This window comes from Eumetopias jubatus, unplaced genomic scaffold, assembly GCF_037043125.1.
Source record: "Eumetopias jubatus isolate StellerSeaLion01/CBP00866 unplaced genomic scaffold, mEumJub1_p1.0 scaffold_9, whole genome shotgun sequence".
Lineage (NCBI taxonomy): Eukaryota > Metazoa > Chordata > Mammalia > Carnivora > Otariidae > Eumetopias > Eumetopias jubatus.
Window position 1 is genome coordinate 5,292,532 of NW_028274815.1, and position 16,787 is coordinate 5,309,318.

Consider the following 16,787-nt stretch of genomic DNA (forward strand, 5'->3'; position numbering starts at 1 on the left):
CATCATGACTTGGCCCTGTCTGATTCTGGTCCCAATTCGATATGCGAGGTTTCTCCCCACCCCTGAGCAATTCTCCAGGACCAGTGGGGCCCCATAATTCACCTCCACTCCGATGTATGTGCCAGAGACAGTAGTGGGTGCTCAGGGTAAGGGTTCAGCCCACAGGACTGCCCCACACACCCCTCCTCAGACGCCAGTCCCAAGCCCAGGGCATCACCTGTGCTCCTGACTGACCAGCTATAGATCAGAGTTCCCACAACCCCTTGTCAGGTTCAATTAATTCACTAGAGTGGCTCACTGAACCCAGAGAGACATTTTACTTTCTAGATCCCTGGTTTATTATGAAAAGGATAAAACTCAGAAAGAGCCAGAAGGAAGAGATGCATAAGGCCAGGTATAGGGAAAGGACGAGGAGCTCCCCTGCCGGCTCCAGGGGTGACAGATCTCCCAAATCTCTTCGTCTTCCCCAACCTGGAAGCTCTCTGAATCCCATCCTTTTGGGTTTTTATGGAGGACTCATTACAGAGGCATGATTGATTAAATAGTTGGCCAATGGTGATTGAAAATCTCCAGCCCCCTCCCCCCTCCCAGAGGTCTGGGGGTAGGAATGCAAGTTCAACCTTCAGATCACAAGGTTGTCTCCCTTGGCAACCAGCCCACATCCTGAGGGCTTTTCTAAAGTCATCTTATTAACATAACAAAATCCACTTGCTCTCATCACTTAGGAAATTCCAAGGGTTTTAGGAGTTCTGTGCCAGGAAGGAGAACAAAGACCAAATGTACATCTCTTCTTATAAATCACAGTATCACACCCTGAGACCTCTTAGCTCCTTGACTGAATAGACTGACCTCTAATCAGTGTTCTCTCTTGAGGTTTGGGTTGTAACCAACTCCTGAGAACTCTTTCCTGCAAGCAAGTAGTTACTGAGGAGTCAGAAAACCAGAGAATTTGTGAAGTCGGAGCCATGTCTTTTCAGGAGGGATAACTTATTGCTCCTTACATCGTACGTAAGTTAGAGAGGCCACCTCTTCCAGGAAGCCCAACAGATGGTAAGCATTCAAGTGTTGTCTGAACTGAGCTGGCCTGACTCAGCTCAGGCCGCCATGATAAACTACCACAGGCTGGGGGATCTTAAAACACGGACCTGGGTTTCTTAACAGTTCTAGAGGCTAGAAATCCAAGATCAAGGTGCTGGCTGATTTGGTTCTGGGTGTTAAAAAAAAAAAAAAGAAACGTCAAGCCCTAAATGGAGGCATTTGGCCCCCAGTACAGTGACAAGATTCAAGGATAGTTTCAGCCTCTCCCTGGAACGTGGCCTTTTAAAAGTCCTTCTGAAAGGTCCTGATCAGCTCTGGTGAGGCCATCTGCAAGAGAAATCCCTCCTGTTGTTTTCCCCTGAAAAGAAGAAGTTCCAGCCTGAAACAAGCCTTTCTTTTCTTCTGCTGCTAGCTTCTTGCCCCACCATCCTTCCCGCAAACACCTTCCACTGTGTTGGGAGCTGTCCGAGCGGCTCTCCTCTTGCTAAAAAGGATGATGCTACCTAATCCATGAATCACTTAATAAAGCCAATTTGATCTTCAAATTTACTCTGTCGAACCTTGTTTCTTAACATGGGTAATAATTCTTGAGACATCTCTGGTGCACTCCTGCCTGCCCTAAAACTAAGGGAGGGAAAAAACAAATGGTTAACTGATAGAGATCACAGTCCTGCAGGACAGGAGTCTCCATCAACGTACCAATGTCTTAGTGATTTACAAGGAAAACGCATTCTTATCCATAGCCTAACTTCCAAAGACCCATAGCTCAACTTCCTGGAGCCCTAACATCACTCTTCCCTCCACAGTGATGTGGGAAACAGAGGCAAAAGGGAATGCAAATAAAATCAAATTTCCTTATGACCTGCAGCCCATTGACAAGGACCTGTGATAGGGAGCGTATAATATTCCTTAATGTTAATGCCCTCCTAGAAGGAAAAACTACCTTAGTTTGACCGTAGCCATACCCCCAGCATCCTGAGAGTCCTCTTGAGTGTATGAAAGTCCTTTTGGACACCACCCTTTTTCCTTACCTCCCCCAACCCCCAAGTGTGTCATCAGCCATTCCTCACAAGCCCAACGCAGCAGCTCTTTCTGCCCACGGGTCCTGTGCCCATGCTTTAATAAAACCACTTTTTTGCACCAAAGACGTCTCAAGAATTCTTTCTTGGCTGTGGGCTCCAGACCTCACCAACATCCCCAAACTACATCACTGGGATAAGAATAAGCTCTCAGAAACATAGCCCAGTAGGTCCAACATTCATGCCCGTACGTGAGGGGGAAGAGGCGGGGAAGTTGAAGGTGGGTGGCTAGATCTTCAGAAGCACACCAAACGGGGAAGGAGAGAAGCTGCATTCTTCAACCTAACTTTGCACTCAGCCCCATCCAGTGCCAGACACACAGATAAAACCAGAAGGTTGCAGAAGTGCACGGAGCACAGGATAGTCAGATTAAAGCATCCAAAGGAGTCACAGAAGTGATACCAAAGGCATCAGTAGGGAATTGAGGTCTGAAATATTAGGAGAGGTTTGCCAGGCTGCCAAGCGGTAGGGAATCCACGTGTACGTGTTCCCGCGTTGGTGGTGCTGGTGGTGTGTGTGTGCGCATTCGCAGAGAGAAACAAAGGTTTTTATGGATTGTCTGAATTTTAAGGAGATTGAATAATCCAAGACGAGTACATTGAAAATCATAGCAGAATAAGTTAAATACAAACAAAACAGTTCTTAGAAAGAAACAGAAACAGAAACAGGAACAGGGGCGTCTGGGTGGCTCAGTTGGTGAAGCATCTGCCTTGGGCTCGGGTCATGATCTCAGGGTCCTGGGATAGAGTCCCACATCAGGCTCCCTGCTCCGCGGGGAGTGTGCTTCTCCCTTTCCCTCTCCCTCTGTGCTCGCTCTCTCTCTCTCAAATAAATAAATAAAATCTTAAAAAAAGAGAAATAAGCAGAAACAAAACAAAACAGTCTCTAAAGAGCTCTCTACATCTGTTTAGGTCCAGAAGGGTCTGCATAGATCCAATTCTGTTCTTCCTCTCCGTGGTCCCCCCAGACCTTTTCGTCATTCCCGGGGCATCCCAGGCCCAAGCCCAGCTGCCACCCTCATTTCTAAGGACAAACCCTCTGTTCTGGCGAACCAGACAATCCGTCCTGGGGAAGGTGTTATCTGACTTTCCCCGTCCTGGTGGCTGGAACTCCTCCCCGGTCCTCACTTACAGTGGTCGGGGCCCCGGGAAGGAGGCCCCGGGGTGGTTGTTCGCTGGCTGCAGATGCGCCCAGGACTGGCACCTGCAGAGAGCGTCGAGCAGGAGGTCCAGGATGTATTTGCCGTGGATCGTCCATGGATAACAGATCTGTGGGCTGGGACCCTTCAGGACAGGCTCAGGGTAAGGCAGGCAGGGCACCTGCCTGGACCGATTACTAGAAGCAGCTGTACCCAGAAAGGGGGTGTAAGTTTGGTGTGGCAGCTTCCTTTGGGAGAGGATAATTCCTGGGAGGTGAGCGGTCAGCATCCCACACTCCCAGCAGCTGGGGGGGAGGGAGTGCCTTGGTTCTGTGGATGGGTCTGCACGAGGCACTGGGGCATTCATTACACCTGTGAAATCTCACCCAAACCCCGGTCAGAGGATGCGGTTCCAGGCCCTGCCCCTCCCCATCCTTTACACCTCGAACACGTGATACCATGTGGCCACACCCACGAGGAATGTGCTCTGGGCCCCCACCTCTGGTCTTGACACACTCCTGGTTTCCATACTGGGTTTCCTCTCTGCCGACCTGATACCGGAATTCCTTCCAGGTTCCCTTATCTTCCAGGCTTTTCACTACCTGCCCCAGAGGAGCTCTCATGTCTTGACAATCTGTTCTCCTTACTTGGTAATGCACTTTGACTCTCTTTAAGACACAGTTCGAGGGACGCCTGGGTGGCTCAGTCAGTTGGGCGTCTGCCTTCGGCTCAGGTCATGATCCCAGTGCCCTGAGATCGAGTCCCACATCGGGCTCCTTGCTCAGCGGGGAGCCTGCTTCTCCCTCTGCGCAGCTCCCCCTGCTTATACCCTTGCTCACTCTCTCTCTTGCCCATGCGCTCTCTCTCTCTCTCTCCAACAAATAAATAAAATCTTTAAAAAAAAAAAAAAGACACAGTTCGATGAATTACTGCTACTCGAAACCTGTCTAAAATAAATGTATTCGGGCGCCTGCGTGGCTCAGTTGGTTAAATGACTGCCTTCGGCTCAGGTCATGATTCTGGAGTCCCAGGATCGAGTCCCGCATCCGGCTCCCCGCTCAGCGGGGAGTCTGCTTCTCCCTCTGACCCTCCCCCCTCTCATGCTCTCTCTCTCCCATTCTCTCTCTCAGATAAATAAATAAAATCTTTAAAATAAAAATAAAAAAAAAATAAATGTATTCGTTGGTTTAGACTAGACTAAGCTGCAGTAAAAAATACACCCTAAAATTTCAATAGCTCGACACATGGGACTTTATATTCTCCCGGGAATTGTACTACGGAGAGGCAACTCAGAGATCCAGGCTGATTGCACTTTGGACCCAAACATCTCAAGAGGTGGCTCTGTAATCACTCTGGTAGGGGTGGGCAAGTTAGAGGGAGGTCTTGAAATTCTTCTCTGCTTCAGCCCCAAAGTGACACCCCCGCTCACAGTCTATTGAACAAAATGAGTCTTATGTCGCTGCCTAACTGCGAAGGAGCTTGGAAATGTGGAGAAACATGTGGATTCTTAGTGAGCATTAAATGTCTGCCCACAATTAAGTCCACCTAATGTTGAATATAATTTAATCATCCCTTCAGAAACTGAAAAAGGCTTTTTAAATTCTGTTGAGCCGCAAGGGCCATATTCTATTGATTACTATAAAAAAGCAGTGTAATAAAATGTCAAAACAACTCTGAATCTGCCAAGAACCTTGAGTGATAGCCCCATTTATGCCACTAGCTAGCAGTGATCTTGGAATTATCAAAGACCACTTTCTTTTTTTTTTTAAGATTTTATTTATTTATTTGAGAGAGAGAATGAGATAGAGAGAGAGAGCATGAGAGGGGGGAGGGTCCAAGGGAGAAGCAGACTCCCCGCTGAGCAGGGAGCCCGATGCGGGACTCGATCCCGGGACTCCAGGGTCATGACCTGAGCCGAAGGCAGTCGCTCCACCAACTGAGCCACCCAGGCGCCCTGTCAAAGGCCACTTTCAACCTCGGTGTTTCTATATGTGCAACAAAAAGCTTAGACTCAACCTTCTCTCTGGCGTAAATGTCTACCTAGAATCTATGGCACGTGTATCTGAGCTATATAGGAGTACTAGTTCGCGAGAGTCGTGGAAGACACGATTCATTTCCTTCTTTCAACAAATACTCATCGAGGGCCCAGAACTTGTCCTTCCTGAGCTGAGTGTGGTGGTGAACAGGGCAGAAAACGTCTCTAACTTGGAAAAGATGCCAAGAAAAATGGTCTTACTTTGCTATTGGCATAGTAACCTCCTTCTTTATGACTGTTAATCTTAAAAATAAAGCTCCCAGTTATTTTACCCACAAAAAATGAGTTTATTCAGGAATAGCAGAGAACTGTGACCCAGGACCCTGAGAACCGGGACAAACGAGATATGGCAAAAACCATAGGCAAGTCCACCAAACAGAGGGGAGGAAGGCTCTTTTATGAAGGAAACCAGGAAGGTGGAAAGGCTGTTATACACAGAAAGTCCACTGGAGTAAACCGGGAGCTGGAATATGGTGGCTCCTCCTTGGCTGAGCTGTGACCATTTCTCTTGGGCTAGGCTATCGGCCCAGAGGAGAGCCTTCCTTCCTCCAGTGCATGCAGTAAAGTAGCGTCCACCTGCAAGGTCCCTCTCTTCCTGCTGGATTTGCAGCTGACCAGGAATGAAAGGCCCTGAGAGCTCCCTCTGCCCAACCTCCTGACGCCCCTTGGGTGAGGCGTCCCCTTATTAATTTTCACACTACCGTTTATTTTACAAATGCCTCTGTATATGGCATTTTAATTTTTGTTATGACACTTATTCTCTCTACACTGTAGGCACACATGGGCACCTTTTAGCTCCATGTATTGGTCTGCTAGAGCTGCCGAAACAAAATACCAAGGAGACTGGAGGCCTCAGACCACAGAAATGGATCATCTTACGGCTCTGGAGCTCAGAAGTCTGAGATTAAGGGGTTGGCAGGGTTGGCTCCTTCTGAGGCTGGGAGGGAGAATCTTCCCCAGCCTTCTCCTGGCTTCTGGTGCTTGGCCGGCAACATTTGGCGAGACTCGGTTGGTAGAAGCATCACCCAACCTCTGCCTTCACGCTCACAGAGCGTCCTCCTTATGTGTGTCTGTCTTCAAACCTACTCTTCTTATAAGTCACATTGGATTAGGGCCCACTATACTCCAGTATGACTTCCTCTGAACTAAGGACATCTGCAACAACCCCGTTGTCATAAAAGATCATACCCTGAGGTAGTGGTGGTTAGAACTTTACCATAAGACTTTGGAGGCACGCAAGTCAATCCACAGCAGTGCTCTTAAATGACAGCAGGGCTGAATTTTTCTCTCCACTTGTATTTTCTTCCTGGAGGTTTTGCTTTTCTTCCTCAAGCTATCATTCTTGATGTTTTGACCACATATCTCATGTGATAGTAATGTAAGCTTGTTTTTTTGCATCTTCTCTGCAGGCTGCCTAGGAAAATTGCTGGAGCCTTGCGTTTTTTCTAGCTCCAAGGGTTTTTGCAGAGCTGAAGGCAGAGATGCCTGAGGACAAGCCCTCTGCATCTTGCCTTATGTGGACGTTCCATGCACGGATTGGATTATTTGCAATGTGTAGGCTGGGAAAGAAAGAGGAGGCCTTTGATTTTTTTAAATATTTTATGTATTTACTTGTGAGAAACAGAGAAAGAGAGAGAGAGAGAGAGAGACAGGCAGAGGCAGAGGGAGAAGTGAGCTCCACAGGGAGCCTGAGGCAGAACTCGATCCCAGGACCCTGGGACCATGACCTGAGCCAAAGGCAGACGCCCAACTGACTGAGCCACCCAGGCGCCCCCGGGAGGACTTTGAGAGGCAGGAGGCAGGAATGCAGATCTGGGGAGCTTTCCTAAGAAGCTCTGAGAGTGGCAGAGACTTGACATTGCCCTGTCCCTCTCAGGCCACCTGGGCCACCTGGGGAGCTGAACCAGTGGACAAGAAACTGTGGCCAGCCTGCTCAAAAGGGATAGCATGGCTTGGGGGAGGTTGTCAGAGGACCTGGCCACATGCTGAGGATGAGTATGGGTCACATCCCGCAGCCCCAGAACCATGAACTCCTCCTGACCCTTGTGTATCCCAGCCAAGAGAGTCTGCACAATGGCTGGCATTTAGTGCCCGGCTACACTCTGGAAACAAGGAATTGCATCTAAATTGATTTTATTTTACTTTTGTAAAAAGATTCTGTTTATCCATTTTGAGAGAGAGAGAGGGAGAAAGAGAGAGGGAGCGTGAGCAGGGCGGAGAACCAGAGGGAGAGGAAGAAGCAGACTCTCCGATGAGCAGGGAGCTGGACTGGGGCTCTATCCCAGGGCTCGGGCTCCGGGATCATGAGCTGAGGCAGATGCTTAACCAACTGAGTCATCCAGGTGCCCTCAACTGATTGAAAAAAACTAAAGAACTGGTGAATTTTCTGTACTTATAGAATGTGTGGGATTACAAATTCATACAAACTGTCTAAAATGTTTTTATTTTAAGCCATGAGTGTGAATCTTGAGTTTCCCCCAATTTTGTGTCGAGAGGAGAAACTTGAGAATGGAATTCCTTTTCTCCAGCCTCTGGACCATGTATAGTGGCAACCTGTCTAGTGTCTAGCACAGAGCCTTGCCTATAGTAGGTAATCACTTGCCTATAGTAGGTAATCACTTGCCTATAGTAGGTAATCACTTGCCTATAGTAGGTAATCACTTGCCTATAGTAGGTAATCACTTGCCTATAGTAGGTAATCAAAACTACACTTGCTCCGTGAGCGAATGATGAGTCAAAAACACTTAGGAACAATGGTTATCTTCTAAAATGGGCTTGACGTGACAGACCTTTGTGGGAGATGGCCCCAGGCCAGGACGTGTGAAGGCACTGGACTGATGAGTGGATGTGACCTGGAGAGACACGGGCAGCTTATCACTGGAGAGAACCAGGATGGTCGCTCCAAGGCAAAGCTCGGAGTAGATGATTTCATGCTTTATTTATTGATTGCTTAGCATGCCCAAGGCCCTACGGGGGAAACATAGAGTAATGACCTCATCACTATTCTACAGAATCTTAAGATCTAACAACTGGACAGTAAATATCCAAAACACGAAGTGTGACAGATGCTGTGATCAACACAGAAACAAGCTAAAAATTTCACAAGTTCAGAGATATGGGGGGTAGGGGAAAAGGCCATGGATTGGGAAGACTTACAGAAAACAATTTGAGGTGCATTGTATGCAAATTATATTATCACTGATGGGCTCCTCCTTTCCTGACAATCTCATGAACAAAGATAGAGTGGGCAGGAAGTCATTCCCACAGGTCACTACCTAAGCATGCACCAAGTCCCAGTCACACACTTGGCGGAGAGCATGGTTCCTCTCCTCAGCACTCTCCCTGCCAGTCCCGGATGCTTCTTCCCAGCTCCTCTGATATGATTTCTATGTCCCTGGTTGCTGTAGAAATGGTACCTAGTACGGACCCATCCAGCATGGAGTACATGGGCTCATTTCCATTCCTGGCGGATTTGCAGACATCCATCCATCTGCCCATTCATCCATAAGTCCTGTCACACTGGGTCCTGCCTGGTGCCAGGACCAAAGTCCAGGAGGGGTGAATACATATTCTGTGAGGCTCCCACCCCTATGCAGAACCACTCTCATTTCCTATTGAGAGGTTGGAGTAACCAAGTATTAGGCTTCTTCTCACTGTGCCTTTTTCTTTTTTTAAAAAATTTTTATTTATTTGAGAGAGAAAGAGAGAGCTCAAGCTGGGGCGGGGGGTGGTGGGAGAGGGAAAAGCAGACTCCTGGCTGAGCAGGGAGCCTGACTGGGGCTCCCTCCCAGGACTCTGGGATCATGACCTGAGCTAAAGGCAGTTTCTTACCTGAGCCACCCAGGGGCCCCTCACTGTGACTTTTTCTTGAATAATGACATTTCTATTAAGAATTTAAGAGCGCTTGGAGGTCAAGTGTCTGTTCATATCTTCGAGGAGGGGAAATATTTACCAGAATAACCTCTCAATGTAGATGAGACAGATTTATGCTGAAAAAAAAAAAAAGATGCACATGTAGCAGAGGAAGATAAATTATACACAATGTCCGGGTAGTTGAGAATCTTGTATAACTGTTTGAAGGAAATGGGAGAAATAATAACTAAGGACTATGGAGTCCTTACAGTTTGGTGTCTCAGTTATGTTGATTCTGCTTTGTGCATATCTGGCCTATTTAATCCCTCCCAAGATCGTTATGACACACATTAGTATCACCTGCATTTTCCAGCCAAAAAACAAAATGGAAGCACAAAGAAGTAACTCGCTTAAGCATAAGGGTCTGGTCGGTGAAGGCATTAGAATTCAGAGCCCACAGAGGAGGGAATGGTGTTAAGGAAGGAAGCACTTATGGCAGGTTTCCCCATAATTCTGGAGAAAAGAGTCTATGTATTGAAGGAAGCATTGTTTCATACACACCAACAAGTTTTGTTCAGCTATGCATGCCTGACAGGCATATAATTTAACACTTGGCGAACTTCTAGCTACTAAAGGGAGTGGCAAGAATAAATCTTGCAGGAATTCTGCCTTCAACGGTATTCTACAGCAAGGAGCCAGAAGCCCCAAGGATAGGAGGTGGATTGCTGTGCCTGGATCTGGGGTATCCGACCGTCCAGGTCGGCTCTCCGCCATCCATCAAAGCAACCAGGTAGTGGGATGGATTCCCGCGATGCCTTGACAGCCTTGACAGCCTTGACAGCAAGGTCCTCAGTTGGCAGGGATCCGGCTGCGCTTCTGCGGGCTCGGGTCTGGCCTGGGGCAGCGCTGGGACTCCAGTCCGGGCCGGGCTGCCCAGCCCAGTGCTCTCCCATCACCCGGCTGAGAGCTCCAGGGGGTCACCCGCTTCCTTTCCAGCGGCCTGACGCTCCCCTCGTCCCGAGGGCTGGCGTCCCGGCCAGGCTGCGGGAGAGGAGAAACGAACGACCCCGCAGTCCCCGGCGCGCGGCGGGCAGAGGCGCCGCCCAGGGCGGGCGGAGGGCGGAGGCCGGGCCCGCGGCGGGCGGCAGGGGGCGCTGCGCGGCGGGCGGGGGCGCGGGCCGAGGTTGGGCGCCCGCGTCTTTGTGCCGCTCGCCGCCGCCCACTACCCCCCCCCCGCCCCCGCCGCCGGCCGTGCGCCCCGCTGGAGCGCGGGCTGGGGATAAAGGGCGGCTCCGGCGGGCGCGGGCGCGGGCACGGGAGAGCGCATCCAGCACGCGGCCCCGCACACCGGGCCTGGGCACTGCGCTCGGAGCCCCGCCCGCGGTCAAGCGGGAGCGGCGGCCCCCGGAGCTCCGGCCGCGCGGGACCAGGTGGGTGACGCGCGTCGCTTTGTGTCGGCATCGCGGGAGCGGGGCGCGGCCGAGGGGGACGGAGGGATGTGGCCGCGCGGAGCGGGCCCGGCCGGGGTCCCGGGCGCTGGGGTCGGGGTGGGGACGCGCCGGCTCCCAGCCGAGGGCGCCACCCCGGCCCGGCCCTCCCCCTCGGTGGCCCCAGCGCCGCGGCCACTTGGGAAGCTCGGGTCCCGCGCCGCCTCCCGGGCCGGGAGCCGCTCCGCAGAGCTGCGTCCCTGGCGCCCCGGCCGGCCGGGCGGGGGCGTCTCTCGGGCGCGGGGCGAACGCAGGCCGCGCGCCGCGGGGTCTAGCGAGCTCGAACCGCCCGGGCGCGAGAGGCGGCGGGAAGGTCAGCCCGGCCGGAGGCGGCCGGGTGCCGCGCGTCCCCCCCCGCTTTGCCCATCACCGCACTCGGGTGAGCGCGGCCGCTGCCCTCCCTCCGAGCCCTCCGCTCCTGGGGGTCTCGGCACTCAGCCCTCCGGCTGTGGCTCCCCAGTTCCCGGGCACCGTCCTGAGCGCCCAGCTCTGGTGACTTGGGCAAGGCTCTGGTCACGGGGATGAAGGGGCTCCTTACTGTACCCTAATGATCTCCATAGTCAGGTCAGGATGGTCACTTCGAAAGTTCTCTGCCTTTCTTTCCAGTGAATAAAAAAAAAATGTCCAACAAATCCCCTGTGCTTGTCTTGTGCCAGGCGGAAGTCTGGGTAACGGAAAAGGGTTAGAGAAAGCCCCCCGAGAATATGCGGAGTGCGGGCTGCTGCCCTAGGGGAGGGGCGTCTGGCCCCTGCCCTAGGAAGACCTCTGACTTGGACATACTGCAATGGACAGTTCAGGCAAGGAAGCTCTTTCCTGGGAGTGGGGCCTGGGGATTGGTAAGGACAGATTCTAGTGAATAGGGTGGGGGGTGGGGGGGTGCCCCCCGGGGAGAGATCAGCCATGCGAGGAGCCCCGCTCTGAAGTCAGGGGCAGGGCACAAAGTAAGTTGATGCAGATGCCTGTGGAGCCGGAGTCCCGGGGCGGGGGGAGGAAGAGGAGGGTCAGGGCTGCTTTGTGAGGGAGGGGGCTATTGAGTCAGAGCCGAAAGGTGGGGCAGGTGGGAGGGAACTGCCTGGCCCTGCAAGGAGGTGGGAACACAAGGTGTGTGCAGATGCGGGACCTTTCCCATGGGACTGAGCTTCCCTTCCCCAGTACTGAGATGAGGGACCTGGTCCCTTGTGGTTTTCTAGTGACGTTATAATTTTTGTTTTTATTATTTTGTAAAGAGTATAAAGGAAATTTGAATGGAGAGGTCAGATGGGGACAAATCGTGGTCTTTGAACTGCAGGCTGACTTTGGTCTTGACCTGGTGGCAGTGGGAGCCCTTGATGGTTTTGGAGGAGGAAGAGGAGAGTGAGTGAGCTGAACCTGGCTTTGTGTCATGAGGGGGATGTTGTGCAGTGTGCTGAGTGCTACCTCTAGGATCTGACCCCCTTCCCCCACTGCCCACCTACTGGGATGTGAGCTTCCCTCCTGTACCACTTATTAGAGGTCAGACATGGCTTGCAGACCTCAGGAGAAAATGGGATGCAAATAACCTAATTTTAATGGGATGGGAATTTTCCAGATCCAGCACAATTGGAGTTTGGAAGTTTACATGTTTAAAGGGGCCCTGATTCTAATGCCAGGAGCCCAGGAGAACTAAGAAACAAGGGGCGAACTGGAATGCTGGGGGCGGAGCTGCAACCAAGAGGGCATAACGTGGGCACCCAGAGGCTGTGCACGGATGGGGGATTGAAAACTGGAAGAGCACGTTGAAACGCATGTGTTTTATAAGCATATTCAGTGCCCCGGGTTTCAGGGTGTGTCATTCCTGCATCCGGATCCGCACTAGAGGACTGTGCTTCTCTTGTGGACTTGGTGTGGTTTGGGACTCGGAAGGGACCGCACGCACTCCTCAGTTGAAGCTGCTGACGTTTAGCGGGTGAACTTGGGGCTCGGCCAGAAGCTGGGAGCCACGTCGCTTGTTTTTCCCGTTGTGGTTCATGATTTGGCCCTGCTGCCTTCTCTTGTTCAAATTCCCCCTCTTCTTGAGAGCCTTTCTCTGTGCTGCTGGAGACAGCAGGAGGCCTGTCCTTGCAGACTGAGAATCACAGAGCCAGATGGTCACTGCAGATTCCTAGCCCAGCTGCTCATTGGGACTTGGAGAGGGGTCAGGGACCCCAGCCTGGAGCCCCCCCCCCCAACCCACGGGGCTGTGGCTGACCTGGGCCTGGCCTCAGCGATCCTGACTGCCCACTGTTCTTTCTCTTGCTCTCCACCTGGGCTAGGGAGAAGCAGAACTTGTCAGCTGCTCCGGGGATCTGGTGGTCTGAAGCCACTCAGGGGGATACTGAGGCCTTAGACGCCAACAGGGCATCTGACCGAGCAAGGACCACCCGTGCCCCTGGATCTCTGGGTGTGGCATCTCAGAGGGAGCCAAGAGGCTATGAACAGAATGGATTGCTTCCAAGGAAGACAGAGCCTCTCCATGTTCACTTGGGTAGCTTCCTACCTTGGAGATCCAAGAACTCAGCTGAAGGTGCCTTCCCTTAGGACTAGGAAAGTCATTTGAGGTCATCATTCTCAGGACCAGCATCCCCTGTCCTTTGTTTCTGCGTTGCTGACACACATGAATCGCTTTTCTTAATTAGATGAAGAAATTAAATTGCAGCAACTGTTCACATACATCCCTGCTGGGGATTAGTCCGGGAGGAAGGAGATCGTACAAGCCCCTGACCCAGCTGTGTGACCGAGGGCGGGGTCTTAACCTTCTCGCCTGGCCCCAGTTCCTCCCACTATAAAACTCAGCTGTTGGCTGAGGTTATTTCCAAGATCCAAAAATCATAATGTGCTGCCTTAAAGGGGTTTTCCAGGAGGACTATTGCAGGGTAACTACCAAACGCAACAATTTTAAGGATTTTTGGAGAAGAATGTCTTTGCCTACAAAGGACGAGTTGAGAGCTAGGCTTTGGAGGGGGTGGCTCTTGGTGATGAGAGTGTCCATCTTCCTTCACTCCTGGAATCTAAAACCTGAATTGGAACGTATTTCCTCAGGGGCCTGGACTCTGAGAGCAGGGCTTCCGATGAAGAGCAAGTTGAAAGGCGGATGCGATGTTACAGGGAAAAATCAGTTCCCTGGATGCCGGGAACTGGTGTGTCAGCCAACATTTTAGAGTTCACCTAGTGTTTGCCCAGGAGAGAGAGGGAACTGTGGTTACCAGGCACGTAGCAGGCCCCGTCCCCGGGTGCTGACGGGGCCCTGGCTGTGGACTCAGTTCTCAGACAGCCCTCCCTGACTCCTGTCCCCACCTGGCAGAGCACGGAGGTGCAGCAGAGAGCGGTTGGGTTGTCCGAGGCCAGGCACATGGTAAATATTGAAGCCCGCGTGGGACTCCGAGAAGGATATATTCTGTGACCTTGGGGCGGCCACAGTCTGGGGGTGGAAGCCAGCGCATTGACAGACTGTTCTAACAGTGGGGTTGGCATGCAGAGTGCAGCGGGCCATGGTTGCAGCCGGTGATGCCAGGGACTTGAAGGATGAGTCCCCATTGGCCGGGCCACTTTGGAAGGTCAAGGTCAGATTCTGAGCCTGGGAACAGCAAGCAATAGCCGGGGTGGGCTGGGAGCTTAGAGCCGGCTGCGCTGCCAGGGTCCTGTTCTCGAGGAGGCTAGCTGTCTGTGAACGCCGTTCAAACCAAGATTCCCCCGTGTAGACAGTTGCTTTCGTGGCTGGTGTCTTCTGGAAGGTCGTGCCAGTGTGGGATTTTCCTTGTTTTGTTTTGGGGCCTCTGTCCCTCCATTTCCCCCCCCCCCCCCGCCCCAGGTCTGCGTGCTGGGAGCCTCTGTCCCTCCATTTCCCCCCCCCCCACCCCAGGTCTGCGTGCTGGGAGCCTCTGTCCCTCCATTTCCCCCCCTCCCCCCCCCAGGTCTGCGTGCTGGGAGCCTCTGTCCCTCCATTTCCCCCCCCCCAGGTCTGCGTGCTGGAGGAGATTCGGTTCAGAGAAGGTGAGCAGAACCACAGGCAGCAGCCGTCCTTTTACAACCCAGGAACCTGTCCTCTTGTCTTCAGAGTGCCCTGAGCGAGGCCGCTGTGATTTCCCCGGCCTGCAGCAGCCTGTGGCCTGCCGTTGAGAGCCTCGGAGCTGGGAGTCAGCCCCAGCGGAGGACCGGGCGGCTACAGGCTCCCGTAGCTTCTGCCCCAACTGGTACAGCTCTGTGGGCGGGCCTGCGCCCGGACACAGTAGAACAGAGGGGAGCTTCCAGATCACAGAGTGCGTATTGACTGTGTCTCTCGCAGGGTTATTGGTTAAACAGGGGTTTGTGTCCTCGGAATGCCTCCCACCTAAATGATTTTCCTGGGACCTTTTTTTGGCTGCCGAAGGGTCAGCTTCCAAGCAGTTCTTTGGAACAGGGCATGTGTGACTTTGGGGGAGGCAGCATTTTAAGGTTCTCTGGGGGGAGGTGGGCCCGTGCAGGCTGCATCAAACATGGGGAGAGTGCCTTCCAGACTTCCACTGACCTGCTGGCCTGCGGACAGTGAGGAGCCCTGCCTCTGGGACCTGTGTTAACCGGCTGCTGACGGGCTCTGAGTCTTCCTACTTGCCCTCAGTGGCTGGCTTGCCTGCAGAATGTCCTGCCCCCCACCCCTTGCCGTCCGCCATCAGGCTCTGCTGCATCCCCTGCAGGAAGGGCAGCCTGCTGGTCAGAGAGGCTGGCCCTCTCCCCCGGCTTGTGGGTGCTGGGAAACGTCCCCTTCCCAGAGACGTGCAGACCTCTGCGTTAGGCACCCTCTTCTTCCTCGAGGTAAAACGTTCTCTTAAACGCGTGCTCCGAAGCCAGAATCAACACAGGTAGTTTTTGGCTTTCTTGGGAAGCTTTGTGTCGATCCCACCGGGGTCCCTCATCATCTCTCCACGGACCTCTTGTCGCGTTGCTGCCGGGACACCCTCAGCTACCCCCGTTGCTTGCTGAGTAATGAGTGTGCCTCTTGGCTGAGCCTTTGGGATTCTTCACTGTGTGGCCCCAGCCCATCTCTCCGGGGCGGTTCTCGCAGCAGCCTCCAGACGGGGGCCCCGGGGCGTCCTCCTGCCATCTCTGCGTGCCCCCTTCTTAGCAGTCCTTCCAGGCTCAGAACACCTATTGCCTTCTTCTCAAAGCTGTAGAATCATTAACGTGGGGATTGGGGGGGTGTCTACTCCCCAGGTACTGGCATCTTGCGCTGGGGCCCCGGAGGTGGTGTGGAACACAGGCTGGGACTGCAGGCCTCGGCCCGGCCAGCCCCTTCCCTCCCAAGCCCTGGCTTGCTCTCTCCCGTCCGCAGGCCGAAATGTTCGCTCTTCCAGGGGCTTCCATAGCAACTTTTCCTTCACAACCTGTGATCGTACTTAAAAACTCTCTCGTCTAATTTTCGTGATTTATGTAACCGTTTGATTTCCTCTGCTAAATCATAAGCCCTACAAGGGTAAGAATCTACTCATTTTTGCATTCCCTTAGTGGGTATCATGCACTTTCTAGTGCATTTTTGTTAGGTGATTGAATCCAAGATCGAGAAACGTGGCTCACGAGGGAAACGAAGAAATGGGATTTGAGTTTACGTTTTGTGCTCCTGTGATCTGAGCAAATCGAAGGTTCTCTCTGGGAGGTGAGTCCACTGAGCAGCACGCCTCAGGACGGTAAGAAGCTGAACGCAAAACTCACGGGAGTGTCTGTCTGGGTTGGAGGATGAAGGGGCACGCAGCCCTGTGGGTCAGGGATGCAGGATGGAAGGCCTTGCCAGTCCTGGGTCCCGTGGCAGCAGACCACATCAGTTCCCGTGCCAGACAAGAGCTTTGTGTGGGCTGCCTGGAGGCGGCCATGTAGCCTGAGGAGCTCTGTGATGCTGGGGAGCATGAGGCGGAAGTGGGCCTTGCCCTGCGGGTGTGCACAAGGACCACAGTGTGCGGCTCCTAATGTGTGTTGCGGGGACTCTGGAGGCGGTCGTGAACGAGTGTCGACGTGGAGGGCGGGGTAGCGTGGAAGGGGCAGCTCCGTGCTGGCATGCCGGGAGGCCCGAGATGTGGGGCCAGGTAGGATTTGTTCTTGAGCATGTTGAGTGGTGGCCAGGCCCTCGGGGGCAGGAGAGGGAGGTGGGCTCCATCAGCCTTATCAGTTTGGATCTTTGTAGTGGGAGACTGAGG